Raw genomic sequence first — 18,429 nt, 5'->3', positions numbered from 1 at the left:
CCCAGCCTACTGTACAACCTTATTTGTATTTCACCTTGTTTATTTGAGTGATCAAATAGGATGATGATCCAGTGCTATCCTTCTTTATTTTTGTTCCTACTGAAATCCACTTTTCCACCAATTTCCCTCCTTTTATTGTGGTCACAGTCTGACCCTAAAATGATTTAGTGAGCTAATGAAATAGCCATGTTGTTTGTTTGCTTGTTTTTGTTTTCTGAATCCAATTTTAAACTTTCTTCCCCCTTTAACTCTTCTCCCTCAGAGAGATACTCATGGTTACTTTTGAAGCTTCCCTCAGGACTAATTTTTATAGGAAGATTATCAACTTTTAGTGTTTCATTATTAGATACTGTTTACTGTCTTCACCATGTTTTTCATAATTTTAAGAATAAATGGTTATAATCGTGTTAATAAAACTCTAATTTGTCCAAAGTAATTCATTCTTCTGCTTATTTTATCATGTTGAGGTTTTTAAATTCCTGTTTTATATTTTAGTACATTTGGGTTTTTAAATTCAGAAATAAATATTAGATGTTGGCTAAAAACAAATTTTGATATACTACTAGTAAAATAGTTAACTCAATGTAAATGTTAACAAAATTACAAATACTTCTATAAAAATCATGTGAAAAATTAATTTAGACTTCATTATATTGTATTGACTGTACATTCTATTACAGAAAGTTCAAAATTGATTCGATTTTCATTAACATCACTGAATAGAAAATTTTGTTATTTTAGTTTTCAAAAAATTTGAAGGGCCTGGTATACAAAAATAATACTGAAAAAACTACAGAGTACTTGGATGGAGTTATGAAACACACACTTTTGATTTACATGGGTTAAACTATATATATATATATATATAATGGCATAGTGAGGGCATAAAGTTGAACAAGATAAAAAATTTGAGGCCAAATTCTTAAAGGCTATGGATACTCCGTTAAAAGAGTCTATACCCTGCCACAGATTTCTCTTCTAGGATTTCATGGGTACTATATATCAATAACACCAATGAAACTAATATCTTGATTGATAATTTTCAATTTGTGAGGGATGATGTATCTCTAAATGACAATTAACAAAGGAGTCTGTATTTGTCTGGCTGGCCTAGAAGGAAGCTGTATATCCCCATGTGTCTATGTCTGGCAGAACTCAGCAAAGGCAAATCTGTTTTAGAGCCTTTAGTTAAACTCTTTCCCTAAAAGCAGATCTCCACTCTATGTTTTTACCCCCCATCCCACCCCACTTGGTTCTAATAGTATAAAATTTGCTACTACAGCTTAGACAGGAGAGTTTACCAACTATTATATTTGATTTCCAAAACAATTCTTAAAAAACCAAGTATCCCAGGTAGCAGCATCCCCATTTAACAGATAACCAAGGTCTAGTGAAATGATTTGCTAAATAGTATGACTTGAATCTGACAACAGTATTTGCAGCAGCAAAAAATAATTATTGAGCATTTTGTATGTGCCAAGAACTGTGCTAAGTGCTTTTATTAGTCAGTTCATTAAGTTGCTAAAATAATTCTGAGGCAGATTAAGGCCCATTTATAGATAAGGAAATGCTGGTTAAAGAAATTAAATGACCTATCCAAGAAGATATTTTTGACAGTCATGAGACTATCACATATAATAAAATATGCCTCTTGAATTTCAGAATATAATAAGTAAATATAAATAATCATGTAAATAATTTGAAATGGACATATGAACCAAGAAAAAATATTTGACAGAAAATGATTTCTAAAGGTAGGATTGCTTTCTATGGTTTAAGAGAAAAATTGCCAACTGAATACAAAAAACTCAAATATCTATTTTTTTAGAAATTATTGCACCACTCAATTCAGTCCTGATCCTATGACCACATTAGTAGTTTACTGATCATTCTGTAACTTAAAAAATATCTTTCAATAATACACTTATATCAAATGCATAATTCATAAAGTCCAATTTTACTAAGTATCTCTATGCAAAAAGTATGCAAAAATAGTTTTTTAAAAATAAATTTAAATTCAAAATGTAGATATTAACTCGAGTCATTTAAGTGCACTTGTCTAATAATATTAGATGATATAGATAAATCTTTCCATAACCAACCACTAGGAAGTGCTGATGCAGCTCAATTCAGAAAAGAATTGAACTCACTTATCCTTGGCCCATTTCCCTTTTCTTAATACCTAGCCATGATAATTTGCTTAGTATTATAACCAGTAAGGATACATGCTTATTTTCAAACTAGTAATCTTATGTTGGGGTGGCAACAAAAGGTGGATGAGATAAAGAGAAGAGAAAAATAATTTAGATTATTGAGGAGAGAACTGTGTGTCTAGTGGCTTACTTAGTTTCTCATTAAATACGACTCACCTCATATTATACAAACAACCTTTTTCCTCAGTTCTCTGGTTAAATGGAGATATCATTTAACTAATTTCCATCTCAGAAGGAATGTCCTCAAAAGAATAATACATAAATGAAAATTCATTAAAAAAAGACAACAAAAGATCTGGAACTGCGGTTTTGGTTGTAAATCTTTTGATGAATTGCAATATGATTTGAGCAAAACAATATATTTCTGGTCTTCAATTTTTTCATCTAACATATCATGAAAATGAGTTTGTTATTTCTTTTCCAATTAAGTCATGATCATGATTAGCCTGTATTTCTATTTACACACACACACTCACACACACACACACACACACACACACACACACACACACACAGCACACACACGGAAAATAGATAAAAATGGTACTGGTTTCCCAGGAATAATACTAAGCAGAATTTATTTCAAAATTGAAGAGAGATTTCCTTTACAATATCTGATGAACATTGCAGTAGAAGTATGTATTGAGAAAATATTAGTACTTAAACCACCTTTTATCATTTATTTCCTCAGTAACAGCATTTTCTTCATCAATAGAAAATAGAAAGGCACTGAATTTATCAGGACCTTTAAGAGCAAAAAGAAAATTATGAAAACTAAGTATTTTAAGTATCCACTGGTCTAACAGGTGATGTCCCAAGTTTAATTAGGGTGAATCTCATGAAATTACCATTTCAAACTGTTAATATAGCAGCTACAAACTGGAAATGTCTCAATCTAATAATTGAAAACTGAATCAGATTAAATTTCCCATTATCAAGAAAGGTAAACTAAAACACTGATTTTAATGAACAAAGTTTCCTTAAAATATGTTATCTCATGTTTAGATCACAACATCTATGTTAATATCAACATCATAAAATCATTATACATTTGGGAGCAAAAATAATTAAGTAATTCAAAATATTAAAATGAAGAATCTTGATAAAAAAGGAGATAAATTCATGTTTCCAGAAAGTCTATTATTTATCAAGCATTGCACTCTATACCGTGTCGTTTACGCACAAGACTGGCAGGTAATTATTTTACCATTTATACAAATAAGTAAACTAAGTTTCAGAGTGTTTAAATGACTTGCCAAACATGTTGAAGTACAGTTACCCTGTTTGGGTTAGGAAATATAAGTAACTCAAAAGAGAGTGAAACACATTTGGCCAACAGATGATCAGATGTGATTAATGAGCTGAACTGTTGATGGTCCACTGCCTTCAAGATAAGGCTTACTTCAAGTCCATCATCAAAAAACTCTAATAATCTCCCCAAATTTGACACATGCTATTGTACTTTCCAGACTCAAGAAACTTTCCAGCCTAAGGACAATATAACCTAAAAGAGAACAACATATTTGGAGTTTTTTATGGTCCCCCTATTAATATCATCTTTGCTCTTTCAATTATCCAAATCTTTTAGGATATACCTCAATCCGACTCCCTTAATGAAGACTTTTTTTTTAACAACTCTATAGTCACAGCTACACTAAGAGTCGTATACCATTCATCTAACACATCTTGGAAATCAGTTGGTTATTTCTTTTTGAAGCAGCCTTGCTTTTCCAAATGGCTATGACTGTGATTACTGTATACCAACACCTGGCAAATCATTCTTCATTCTGGCAACACAAAAGTTCATGGAGATCACATGGAGACATTTGATTTTTGCTCTGAAAACTTTTTAAATCAGAAAAGCTATTTTATCACTATGCTGGTTTTATTCATCAATGGTTATCTCAAGTTAGAGCTCAAAAAGTTTTTTCTCATGCAGTAGTAGGGACTGAACCCAGAAACACATGTATGTGAGGCAAGCACTCTGCCATTGAACTACATCCACCACCCATTTTATTTTATTTCATTTTGTGAGTGGGTCCCATTCAGTTGCCCAGGCTGGCCCTGAAATTACAATCCTCTTACTCTGGCCTCCCATAGTAGCTGGGATTACAGATGTGCACCACTCTATCCAGATCTTAAATGTTTTTAAATATGCCTACTTAAAACTACCATGCATCAGATCTATGTGCATGGGCTTTAATATATTTTAAGTTGTAGAAACAAAAAAAAAAAAATAATAAATCAAGCTCCAAAAAGGTTAACACTTAAAATTCCTGACTTAAAGTATAAAAGTTAATAACAAATATCATTGTAATAAAAAAAGCATGCCAGGCATTGTGGCATATGCCTGTAATTCCAGTGTCTTGGGAGGCTGAGACATGAGGATCATGAGTTCAAAGCCAGCATCAGCAAGGGAAATGTTCTAAGCAATTCAGTGAAACTATGTCTATAAATAAAATACAAAATAGGGCTGGGGATGTAGCTCAGTGGTAGAGTGGAGCACTGGGTTTTATCCTCAGAACAACATGAAAATAAAATAAAGGTACTGTGTCCAACTAAACAAAAAAAAATTAAAAAAAAATAAAAACATTAATTGAAATAAAAATTTTCCATTATTCTCACAAGTAGTCTTACTGTCTTTAATATTTTAACTATCCTCCAAACAGAAGAGATTCTTTGTCCAAAATATGCCAACACAGAAAACCCTTTGAAAGCTTTTCCCATTATCTTAAAATGCAAAGATTCTACCTTGTAATTTAAAGCTAATTGGAAAAGTTTAAGTGTAGTAACTGGAGATAATAATAATGGTTCACTGTGAAAAATATCATTTCACATGGAACAGATTTAGCATATAGGAATAGTAAAATAATGCTTTACAATATTTTGACATGGGAAGCTGGTGTTACAAGGACATGTATGAGACATCATCATAACTAAACTAACAAGAATAGCTTATCGTATTTAGTAGCACTTCTATAATTACTTCTTTTTTCATCACAATTACTATTATTAACCTACTAGATATCAGGTTCTATAATACCTGGTACACACTGTATACCAGATTGCATGCAATTCACTTCTATATATGGTCTATAAGCCACACAAGCCTCTATAAAGAAGTTATGGAAGCTTATACTCACTTTACAGAAAAAAAGTACTTTACTGAAATTTTGCCCTATCTAGAAAGAATTGTGACCAGGAATTAAACTCACATTTTAAATTTCATAAAACTACAGAAAATATAAAACTAGAATACAGCAGTGTTGATAGCTAAAGAGACAGGATAAACAAAGGAGTGAAAGTAGAGAAAGATAAACGAAAGGAGAAAAACCGGAGAAAGACATATTAGATTGAGTTTTCAAGTAAGAATAGGTGGTTAAGAAAATCATTAAAATATCATTGAAATATATTGCTTTAATTCTGTTAATATTAAACTGTAGAGGGTCCACAAGATAAAGGGCTTACAAGTATAGTAAAAGGTGTTAAAACTCTATTGAAATATCAAAGTATCTAATTTATACATATCTATTCCCATACTTGAATTTCTTTTCTCCAACTATTTTAGCACCTTCTGCAATATGTGTTTCTGTGTCTGCACCAATATTTTCTCTAATAATCTTATAATTTTTTTACCCATGCCTAAATCAATTCTTTTTTTAAAATCCTGCTATATAGACTTACCTAAATTTGGGGCAAGTCAAGTAACTGTTAATCTGACTGAATAAAATTAAAAAGGAAACAAAACCTGAAAACAGAGAAGGTGGTATCTTCAGAATTGTATTCTACTGTGAACTATTTCCTTCTCTGAATTCTCTGACATTTCAGTATTTACCACTTCCACTTATATGACCAAAGTATCAGAAATCACATTTCCAATTCTGGAGTTCCAATGAGTGGCAACTTAGAGTAACAATATTAGGAGTATTTTACATAACTAAAAGGTTTTATGCTTGATATATAATATATCAATAATTCTAAAAATAAATTTATAAAACTGTATACTCCCATTGTATATACAAAGAAACTGAAGGTTACATAAATAAACTACTTCCTCATAGTAAAAAAAAAACTGTTAAAGGTAGAAGTTAGATTAAAAATACTATTGTCTCTGACTTGGACTATATGCTCTAGGAAGAATTTACTGCAAAGATTGCCTCTTGGCTATCCAAATATTAAAGACTAAATCCCTTATTTCAAGAAAGTACTGGGGGGATGAGTTTTAATGAGGTCTTATTGTAGTAAGAATACAAACTTATAAAGTTTAAAGGTATGCTTTCTCATAGAAGTGACATCTAGGCCACATCATTTAAAATTTTCTAGTAGCCACATTAAAATAATTAAAATGGGTAAAATTAATTTTAAAATATTTTGCCCAATCTAACAATAATATTATTTGAACATGCAATCAATATGAAATTTGAGATTTCACCTGCATCTAAATTCAGAATAGCCACAAATGCCTAGTGGATATTGTAAGGGACAATGCAGAAAAGAAACAGTTACCTATACATGAAAAACCTATTTTGGTACTGTGGGTTGAACCCAGGAATTCTTAACCAATGAGCCATATCACCAATAATTGTAAATTTTAATTTTGAGACAGGGCCTCACTAAATTCCTGAGGATGGTCTTAAACTTGTGGACCTCCTGCCTTAGCCTTCATACTCTACCACCTTTCCCAGTACTCACTTAGTCATTGTATATAGCAGCACATAATAATCACTAATTTTTGGAACAAATTTTCAACTATAATTTTCTAGCCTACTTTAAATCAAAAGGTTTAGATAAAGAAAACTAAAGTTGTATACAATAGTGAATAAAAGTAACTGGAGAAATGAAATTATAGTATTTAACTGTTAAATAATCTACAAGTACAGAAAACACAGGTTTTCAGTTTAATAAAATTATTAACAAGCAATTATCAATAATATACCAATATCACTATTAACATATTGCAAAATCCTAATTTAACTCTTTTTGAAAGAATGTTCTGAAAGGTACACAATGAACACATTTTCTTTAGGACATGGTCATCTATTCCACAAAACCATGTTTGTTTTTATGTTGTTTATGTGCTTGAAGTACCATGGGAAAATACCATATGTAATTTATAACAAATAGTTAGGAAAGATATCAAAGATGCCTATTATAGCCTATGTTGAAGAGATCACTAACAAGTTCATGTGAAATATTACTAAGTAGATTCACTATTCTTCTCCATTCTGTACTATATACTTTATTATAAATAGTGGCATGTAAGAATATATGCAATGTGTAAGGACAGGCAGAAGACAAAACTGAGGGCAGGATAAATTCCTAGGAAAATAAGAATCAAAAACTTGATTTTAAAAATATCATCATATCTCTGTATATAAGGTATGTTGACACCAAATTCATGTCTTCATACATGTATTTTGTATAATGATGGGGGCAGAGTTACGAAAAATGGTGTTGTGAATGGATAATTATACTAGTAATGCATTCCACTATTGTCATGTATGTAAGAAATTTAAAAAAATTAAAAATCAAAATAGCATCAATTGTTTCCTGATGGCATAAAACGATAGTATTTAAAGACACTTTTACTGTTGAATGGCCTGCACTTGTCATAAATCTCTACTCATCTATGGGATTTACACTCAGTATCTGCTCATTTTCTACATTCATTTTTATACTGTTTTTTAATTTCACTTGCACTAATTAAACAAATTTCCAAATAGAAGAGTTCCTTTAGTATCTATTTTTAAAACACAAATTTTAACATTTTCTAAACTGATAAAACTAATGTAAATCCAACATATTTAAGAACATGGTAAAAAATTACATAAATCTATTTTGGGGGGTCACTGATGATGGAATTCAGGGGTACTTAACCACTGAACCACACCCTCAGCCATATTTTGTATTGTTATTTTTAGAGACAGGGCCTCACTGAGTTGCTTAGTGCCTTTCTTTGCCTGAGGCTGGTTTTGAGCTTGTGATCTTCCTGCCTCAGCTTCCTGAGCCACTGGGATTACAGGCATACACCACTGTGACAAGCTCAGTTCTATTTTTAAGAGTTCAATTTATATTCCAAAAAAATAGGAATAAATTAATTAACATTTGATTCAAATTTTTTTGAAAAGTGTAAATATATGAAATACCACAAGATTTCAGTATGTGGCAGTGCACCCTTTAAACTTGGAATTAAAACATACATTTTCTGTATGTATATATTTCAAGTTAAAGATATACACATATCCCAAATTTTTAAGAATACCAAATCCCCAAATCTGATGTTTACATACACACACATACATAAATATGGGCAAGCTCTCTACCAATTACTTATGTGAACTGCTCATTATTTTAAAGAAAGACTTTACAATTTTGTTTCTTGGTAATATATTTTAAAATATTTTGCCAGATTTCAAAACTGAGGTAAGATTTCAAAATCTCTGGATATTTTTTTTAAAAAGTAGTTTAAAATACATAAGTGTTGTATACTGTTTAAGTCATAAATTCTGGATATTAGTTCTTCCAGTAATTTACAGAACCTGGGATGGGAGCTAGGACAAGACTGCCTTGCACCAGCTCACCCATTCTTTCCAGAAGGCGGTCATCAGACTCGGCTGAAGACAGGGTTTTGGGCTTTCTGAGGGCCCTAATTTCATTCCGGACAGCCTCAGGGGCATAACCCCAACTCTCCAGTTCCTTCTTTCAGTGGCCCATGCTCACTCCTTGGCTGTGTGAAGTTCCCATGCTAAGAAGTTTCTCGTTGTGAATATCCACAACTGTTTGATATAGAAATAGTTTCCCTTTCACAGATAAAGAGACTAAAACAAGCTTTGAAGTCCCTTAACAAATTAGGCAGGTTGCTGGAATTCAAATGCACCCATACGGAATTTCAAGGCTGTGGTTCTCAACCATGCAGGCGGTTTTTGTATTGAAACAGTCTCCTGTGGCTGGTCTCTGTGACTTTTCCTCACAAGATGTCTGATGGGCAATGTTTGAGTGGTGTGTTGGTCTCTCCAAAACTAACTGCCTCCTCCCCTACCAGCTGGCTCTTTCTCCTGTCTTTAAATCTCACCATGCCTACATATCACCTCTAGTGCTACTATTTCTCGGCACAAAATAAAATACTCTTCACTAGTTTCTCATCAATTTCTGGAGTGTCAGAACCTCAGCTAAACTTTCAAGAACTGCAGTGAGGTTGAAGGCTTTCTGGCCATTTCTCTATGCTCTTTCCAGTACATACCCACCTTGACTCCAACCCACTTGCATCAAACACAGCTACATATACTTCCCCATTTTCTTCATCATATCACCTTGAAATGGGTCTGCCCTACTCCATCTCTACCTGGTGCAATCCTATTCATGCCTCATGCCACACCCACTTAGTCTTATTTTGCCTCATAATTTTCATGATCTGTTTTCCTGTTCCCTGATTTCTCCCAGTACCAGAGGCCCTAATCAAATTTTACCTAGTGTTATTTTATATGAGTCCCTGTCTGAACTCTTCTCTCTAACAAGAATGTAACCTTGAAGAGGACAAGATTTGTCTCACTCATTATTATTGTGGTGCCTAAGAAATTGCCTCATCAACTTAATGCACCCATGCAATGAATACATCTTGATAAGAGATCTTAAATGTTCTCAGCAGTTGGTAGTCTTCCCCATCATTTAGACAAAGGCATCGGAATTAGCCTCATGGGTCATGTTTACATGTTAAGATCACAGCTTTCCACTAAGTTTTATGATTTTATTTCATCATCTGCAACCATTCTTTCTTCTCTCAGTCTCATTTCCATCCAGAGGCTCTTTTTTTCCCCAATCCTCTATTTTTTTCATATTTTTCCTTCTCACTTGATTTCATTTCTTGACCCTTTCCTTCTTCCTTCCTGTGATCAACCTCCTCTTAAACCCTTCTAGGAGTTTTCACTTCCATCCTCATTTAGCATATTTACTAAGTACCAGAGTCATAGCCATGCTGTGTTGGGCAGATATCCTAAGATTTATTATATAAGAATAGGATATAGATACCATTTTTAAAAGAACATCCAAAAAACTCTGTTTTAGCAAATCAACCCAAGAAGAACTCATAAGGGAGTAAGAGGTTCACAGCACTACTCATGATGCCTGGCATCCTAGGACCCATCTTAGGGTACAGATGACCATTTAGGCCAAATAGTTAGAAGATGGGGTTCTAGTTTCAACGTCCCCTCTAACATTCTCTAAGAACTTCAGCCCCTCTCAGGTGTCTGTTTCTCCATCAGTAAAATTCAGAATTGGGGTTAGGTCAATAATCCCCAAGGTATTTTCTGAAGAACACAAATTTTTCAGAAATTTAACACATGTCATGCAAAAAATGGGGGCAAGGATTGTTCCATGGCCAAAATCTTGGGAAAACCTCTTTCAACAAACTTAAAACTTTCTGTTCCCCTAACTTTTCACAATATCTTTATTAAACTATGCACCTTAAGACTCTTGGGGGACAAGATAGGAAACCATGCGTTGAATGGTAATTCTCTTTTTAATTATAGAAATTATTTCCAGAAGCCATTTCTGTGCATATTGAAGACAATAAAGACAGATATATCAGAAGATTTTGAACAAGGAATAATCTACAAACCTATTTCTCCTTTCTAAAGCCTTAATGAAACTAACAATTTAGAAAATTTCAATGCTTCCAAGATATGGGAGGAACAAAGGAAGAAAAAACTTTCTAAAACTGAGTAAACCAGTTTGAGAAACATATTTTTGAGTAGAAAAATACCTGTTTACTACCTGCTTACTACCTGCTTACTACTCAAAAAACATATTTTTGAGTAGAAAAATACCTGCTTACTACTTCTAAGACTAAAACCAAGGTTTTGGTTTCATAAACTCTGTGTTGACACTCTGGATATGAATCCAGTTTCAGTTTCAGTTGAGATGAATGGATCCATTTTCTTGCTGATGTCAGCATGAATTTCCCATTGTGTTGCTGGACATCACCTGCATTCTTTCTCATGTTGTCTTCTCCATCTTGAAGCCAGCAGAATTGTTAAGGCCTTCTCATGTTTTGAGTCTCTCTGCCTTCTATCTTTCTCTATTCACTAGCTCTGAAAAACAATTCCATTTCCATAGATAGTGCTCATTCGGCTAACCTGCTATTTAAGCTTACCTGCATCAGGTAATGTAACAGTTGTGATAGTAATATCTCATCATATTCATAGATTCTGAGGATTGTTGTCTTCATCTTTTCAGTTCTTCCCACTACAATTCTCCTTTCAGGGACTTCAATAAAGGCTGTATAACATAAGCAGATAAATTGAGAAAATCTAGATGGTGGAAAATCTAGATGGTGCCATGTATCTATTTTTGTCAGTTTTCTAATAGGAAAATAAAGAAAGAGAAATATGAACAGGCAGTTACTTCTTAGTGTTCACAAATTAACAAAAACATATGGTTCCTTTACTAGGGCTGAATAGAAAATCACCCTAAAATCTACTCATGTGAAAATAATCATTTATTATGTCATGGATTCCTGGGGTCTGGAATTCTGGAAGGTAGCTGTGGGGACAGATTATCTTTGAGCTATGATATCTGGGGCTTCAGGTGGCATAGTTTAAGATGGGGATTTGGAATCATTTGAAGAGTTGTTTACGCATGTGTTTAATATTGGATGCTGGCTGTCACCTGGGACTTTGGCTAATACAGTGAATTGTAAATTTCTCTCTTATATAGTGTCCATATACATAAGTAAATAGGAAGCTCGATTCAGTATGAATTCAGTCATCAACATTAGTTTCAATTCACAAAGTGTCTGTGGCAAAAATGTTTGCTAATACTATAATCTACTTTCCTATTTCTCTATAGGAAAAAAAATTCTGTGTATTCCCCACCAGTATGCACTTGAGGTATTCTTTTCTTATATAGATTTTTAATTCCTAAATATTTTTAGGTAATTAATAAGCATAGCACTTATGAACATAAGTTATGGTTCTTATAACATTGTTACTGTTAAAATTGTGCTTTCCAATATGATCATGTAAACCTATTGGTTCCACTATTATGATGTTCTTTGAGAGAGTTGTTATGTTATGATCAAAATCAGTTCTGGATCCCTAATCTCTTAAGTTAAAAATCTTTTTCATGTTCAGTCCATTAATAAATTATTTTACCATTTTTTTTTGTGTGTGTGTGAATAAAAACATCCTGAAACAGAGTTGATTTAATTGGACAGAAAAAATATATATGAAATAATACAAATACATAGTCTAGTTTTGTGGGATGATTAAATATAACAAATAAGTGGCATGTTTTTAAAGAAATGCTTCAGTAAACATACATAAATCTGAGTAAATACTATTTATGTATAAAATATGTTTATATTCAAATAAACATATGTACATATGCATATAAATATAAATATACTTGCAATGTGTCATACAGTTGTATTTGCATAGTATGTGACACTATGGAATTTTTTTTCATGAAAGAGATTAAAACTGAAGCCATTTCAGACTTCACTTACATTGTTGGTTTGTGTATTACATAGACAATACCATCAGTCTGAAGCAAGGAATTGAAACTTATTTAAATCTAACTAACACAGGTAAGATGATAAACAAGGTCTTATTGGAAATTATGTGGGTATCATACAGAATCTAAACCCAATGGCAAAACAAACAGTAAGTTTACACAAAATTCTTTTACCAAGAATTGGATAGATAAAAACCTATAATATAGGGTAAAAAGAAAAATTACAGAAAGGAAAAAAAGTAACTGGTTTGTGTTGGTTTTGTATTTGATTTTTTTTTTAATCTGTCATGGTACTTGCTTCAGTGTAATCTTTTACTTGTAAAAGATTCCAACTGTCTGGGGCAACATGACATAGGTCGGTTTTTCTACTTCTGTTTTTGAGCAAATTTGTTATACTTCAACATGCATAAAGAATAAAATTGTCCCAGAAAATGGCCCTGACCAATTCACCCTCGGCAATACTATTTATAGATTATCTGGTATAATGAAACAAAGACTTACATGAGGTTATGGCCAAAGTTAAATTCTACTTGGATTAATTTACTTTGATTTCTATTTCTGTGAAGCATATTATATTGAATTGTAGAGAGAGTTTATTCCATTTTTCTTAAAGTACTATAAGTTACCTTTTCTAAGAAAAATGCCCCCCTACCTGTATTTGTAGTATTGGCTTTTATTAACCCACAAAAGCTTGTTTTCTGTTTTTAAACTTAATTTTTAAGATGACTATTATTTATCAAGATTACTTTTAAAAATCTATTTCAATTTATTTCTCAAATAAGTAAAGCATTTTTTATATATCCCATCACATTCTCACACCAAAATAATGAAATATGTGGCTAATATTATTTTATCTTTTCTTCAGTACAGAGGTAATACCTTTAGTTATTTGGGGGTCAGAGCAAAATGAGAAATGACAAAGTAATTAACAAAATTGAAGTTAAAATAAGTTTGGATTTCATTTCCTACATGTAGTTTTTCTGTTGTTTAAGAAAACAAACAAACAAAAAAAGCCACACTCTCTTCTTCTTATAGGTAAAATGAAGATAATTTCCACAATTAATATTGTTAAAATAAAATATTACCACTGCCTTAACTCATTTTATATCATTAATTTACTAGCATAAATACTATTATATGATTATAACATTCATTACAGAAAGTGACACCATATTCAAATCTTATAGTTTCACTTAATCACATCTACAAGTAAACATGGTATGTATTGGTAAATTTTACATTTTGATTACACAAAAGCTATGTCTTCCATTAGTAAAAATGTGACAAGAGCAATAATACTCATTTGATGATTTTTAAAGAAGTAAGTAGGAGGCATCTATCTCTTTCTTTAACATGTTCAAGGTACCCATTAATTTTTAATTATTAAAATCAGTCCAAGAACTTAAAGCATTCTTATTGGTCTTCATCCAAAAAGAAAATCTTAGTGATATGATTGCTAAGATAGGGAATTCAAATTCCATTATCTACCATTATCTTACAAAGCATTTTACTTCTGCTAGCTTTAATTAATTTAAAATCTGTTTCACATACATTACAGATTAAATCTAATTGAGTTTGTTGCTTAATCCTATCAAGAAAGTCCCCTATTGCTTAGAATAAGTTCACTTCCAAATAGAATTGTTATGGAAGGAAAGTGATTGCAATATCATGACTAGATTTTACTCCATCTATTTTATTAATATATTCTTTGAATTTATGCCACTTTAGAAAATTTGTCACATTCAAAAACTGGAGCATATTTCTTTAAATTTAGCAATAATAACTTTTCATAGTGATAACATTTAGTCTTTGCAATTTCATGAAAAAATTGGTAAAATGAAAGTTTTAGTTTGTTTCAAATCAGAGAATAAACACTGGCCTGCTTTACCCTCTTCTCATGTATTTTTTTTTTAAATTGTTTCTATAATTTAGAGACTATTATTAATAAATGCTCAAAGCACCAAATTGTAAAATATTGCATAGAATATCAAATATTCTAGACAATATTTGTCATAAATATGTCAGCTAAATTTTGCAAGAACCAATAAAAAATAAAATTACAGAAACCATTCATTTTTCTCTTCTGAATTATAAAAAAATAAGACCTTAAAACCAATGAATACTGTTCCAAATTTACATTTGATGCTATTTTACAAATTTTCCAGCTCATGTAACTCAACTATTGTACTGCAGCCAAATCTCATAGGAGCTCTTTTAATCTGTTGCAACCACTGAGAAGATGGCAAGAATTTAATCCTCAAAGCTCAGTACAGCGAGGATAAAACACAAGTCCCAAACTCACTGGCCTGTGGCTCACAGTTGGCTGAAGTCAACATAGTCACTCTTGGGCTTCTCTTGCCTTCAGCTCTGTCCAAGGGCAGTTATACCTCTGGAAGAAATGTGATTTATAGATAGTCAAGGGGGAATAATAAGATCTAAGTCAGATCTCTGCAGATATCATTGAAATAATTTTCATAATTATGATAGCATGATTTTTTTAAAAAGATACAATGCTATATTGGAAGAGTAAGATTGAACACTTAGTTTTCATGTCCTCAAATATTAATGACTTCTTGTCACTTAGGCTATTACTATGAAGTTTCTGTGAATCTTATTCCAACTTGCTAGTGAAAAAAGAACAGCTAATTATATAGCTCACATAATGTTTGCAAAGCTGTTATTGGATGATTCATGATGATTTTTTTTAAGAGCAGAACTTGATTTGTTTTGCTCAAATATGTTCTCCCAGGGAAATCCCCTTAACAATATTGGTTATGAACATAAAGAATATGTGATACAAATATTAATGAATGGATTCTATTTTGGTAGTGGAGGGGCACGTTATTATCATGCCTACTCTGTGCTCTATGAGAGAATAAGAAAAGCTGGCTAATTAGGAAGTTTTAGACAATATTGTATAGCAATGCTTTCAAGTGTTAACTATTTATAAAGGTATTATATTTTTAATTTTTCAGAATAAGAGAAAAATATTTGCACAATGAACAAGTAGTTGACTAAATGTAGTAGTGAGTTCACTGCTCTTAAATTTAATCTGCAATTAAGTTTGATATAAACATAATATTTTTATTGCATGTTACTATCAATTATGAAAAACACCAGTGAGAGTTCAGTCGGACTGATAAGGCTACCTTCAGGTAAAGTTAATGTCATGTTATTGAAATGACAAAAGAGAAATGAAACAGTGATAGTAACTTGTTAATTTTTATGTTTTATAAATAAATTCAGTTCACTAAAAGGAGAATATACCCTCAGTGAGAGATTGCTTGCCCTTTTAAGAGGTTAAGATAAAAAAATGACAGAGAAGAAATTGCCCATATATGACACTTATCAAGTGGAAAATGCATGAACTTAAAAACTTCTGTGAGGCTCAGCAGGGCTTATGAAGCTACTTATGAGACTGATGCAGGAGGATTGAAAGTGCAGGCCAAAATGGACAACTTTTTAAAACCCTGTCTTGGCAGAGCTCTTAGCTAGCATGTATGAGGCCCATGGTGGAATGCCAAGCAAAGGGGGACAGGGTAGTCTGTGAACAAGATATTTATTTGATTTCAAGCATATTTAAAGACACTGTTTCTTGAATAATTATTTTAATGCATATTATGATATATAGTAAAAATTAAAAGATCTGATATATAGTACTTTTAAATGAAAAAAAATACATGGCCATTAAGCAAAATCATTGTTCTGTTTTCAAATGTATATAGTTTGGGATTTGAACATTTTAAAATGTACTTCAGAGTCTAAAGACAATACTAAGAGTATAGAAAATTGAAAGTGAATTACTAAGACATAGGTTAACAATGTAACTAAATTTACAATGGTTTTACAAACACTACTTCTTGTGTTAAACAAAACTTCCTAATTTGCCATTTTCATTGTAAACTGCAGTCTCATTTCAAATGTTTAACTTATTTTTAAGTAATGCAGACATAGATATAAGTACATTTCTAAAATTAGTTCAGGAAATATAATTGTTAATTACTACATAATTGGTAATTATTACACATTAAAAAATAGTCCCTATTTGTAGAACATGATTTTCTGCATTTATAATGATTCTTTCCTAACATTACTAGTGCTCTAGTGTCGTATTATATCTCTCAGAGCTTTCACAGCTAGAGAATTCCCTATGTATCAGTGACTGACAATAATCCTGTGCTGAATTTCAATATCTCCAGTTCTAAGTAACTCAGTGGAGAGTAAGATGTATGCTAGATGTACTTTCCTTCAAGCAATGCCATATACTACAGTCACTCAAAACCTCAGAGACCAGTGATGCCGCAGCCCGGCTGGCTGGGCAAAATAACCGGGGGGTGATGAATAACTTGTGTACGTTGATGCAGCAGGAATGAGAGCCGTTTATTGTAGGATAACAGAGGTATTTATACATTTTGCACAGCTTATCTTAATTAGCATAAACTAGATACAGCAGTCAACCAATAAGGAATCTCCACACTTAATGGCTCGCTTTTGTTACTTCACAAACCACTCCCTCTGGCATTTTGCCAGGCGCCATCCAGACTTGTTTACAGACTCTAACATATCCCCCTTTTGTTTAATTTAAATAACGACCATAGTGTTTTTTACAGAAACACCATAAATAACCTGTTAGAAACAGAAAGGGAGGAAACAAAATGTTACAATACTAATCCAATTGATGGCTCCATGCAAGAAGCCCTTGGAAAAATTATACCAGCAATGACACCATTAGCAAAGATACCGGGTTACAACTTGTTGTAGATTACAGTTTGTTGTCTCAGTCCAGATAAAGCAGTGTCTCAATAGATTAACTCACAGTCCAGGTAAATCACAGTCCAGGTAAGTTCTGCAGGCAGCTAGCTTAAGTTGTAGCAGCAGAAACAGCAACAGTTCCGAAGTCTCCTCGGGTTCTCAGCCGAAGTTTCTTTCAGTTCTCAGCCGAAGTGTCCTCAGGTTCTCAGCAACACTGTAAATTCTTTCACCTTTGTTTTCACCGGCACTTGGACGAAGGCAGGAACTCCGGATGGCTAAAGAAGATCCTGTAGCATTTCACTAAGAAAACAACCTTCTGAACAATTTAGTACATTATTTCAAGGTTTTTTAGCATTCCGGTCAGCCCCAGATGGCCCTGGGGAGAGTCCCAGACTCAAACTGCTTCAGGGCACAGGGAGCAAAAGCCTTCGAGACTGTGCCTCCAGGTCAGGTCTACATTTGGGCTCCCAGTGGCGATCCACTCCCCCGGGCAGCGGGGCGGGGAAGAGCCCACAGCTGCCGCCGCTTGGAAATTCCTTGCCTCGCTGTGACCGGCTCCTGCACGTGGCAGCCGCCATTGCACCGATTCACACACCCTCCGGTATCGAAAAGTATTTAGTAATAGCCTTTTGATGCAACTTTTTTCCTGATAATCTTTCTTCTTCTGAACTTCTTTTTCTTTCTGACTAGAGTTTCTGGGCTTTTATCAACACATGCCCTAACTATTCTTGGTTCCACTGGGGTGCCTTTTTCCCTTATCAATTTACTTCTCACCCCTTCCATATTTTCATCACAAAGACAATACAACATTTCAAGACAAAACAAGACACAAACATACTGTATCAATCTTCTCCATTTTCTCAAAATGGCCATTTTTCCTCTCGCCCTATCTGCCTAGGGACGAGCAGATTGCTCCCGTCCTATCAATGGACGGGCAGCTTTTTTCATCACTTAC

General features: G+C 32.8%; 1 pseudogene; it reads right to left on the bottom strand.

Annotated features, from left to right (window-relative positions):
• The window catches only part of LOC143640150 (grpE protein homolog 2, mitochondrial-like), a 66,670-nt pseudogene extending 48,618 nt beyond the window's left edge, over window positions 1–18,052 (bottom strand).
• Between the last annotated feature and the right edge of the window lie 377 nt (window positions 18,053–18,429).

This window comes from Callospermophilus lateralis, unplaced genomic scaffold (genome assembly GCF_048772815.1).
Source record: "Callospermophilus lateralis isolate mCalLat2 unplaced genomic scaffold, mCalLat2.hap1 Scaffold_124, whole genome shotgun sequence".
NCBI classification, from domain to species: domain Eukaryota; kingdom Metazoa; phylum Chordata; class Mammalia; order Rodentia; family Sciuridae; genus Callospermophilus; species Callospermophilus lateralis.
This window is presented reverse-complemented; position numbering and strand designations above follow the sequence as displayed.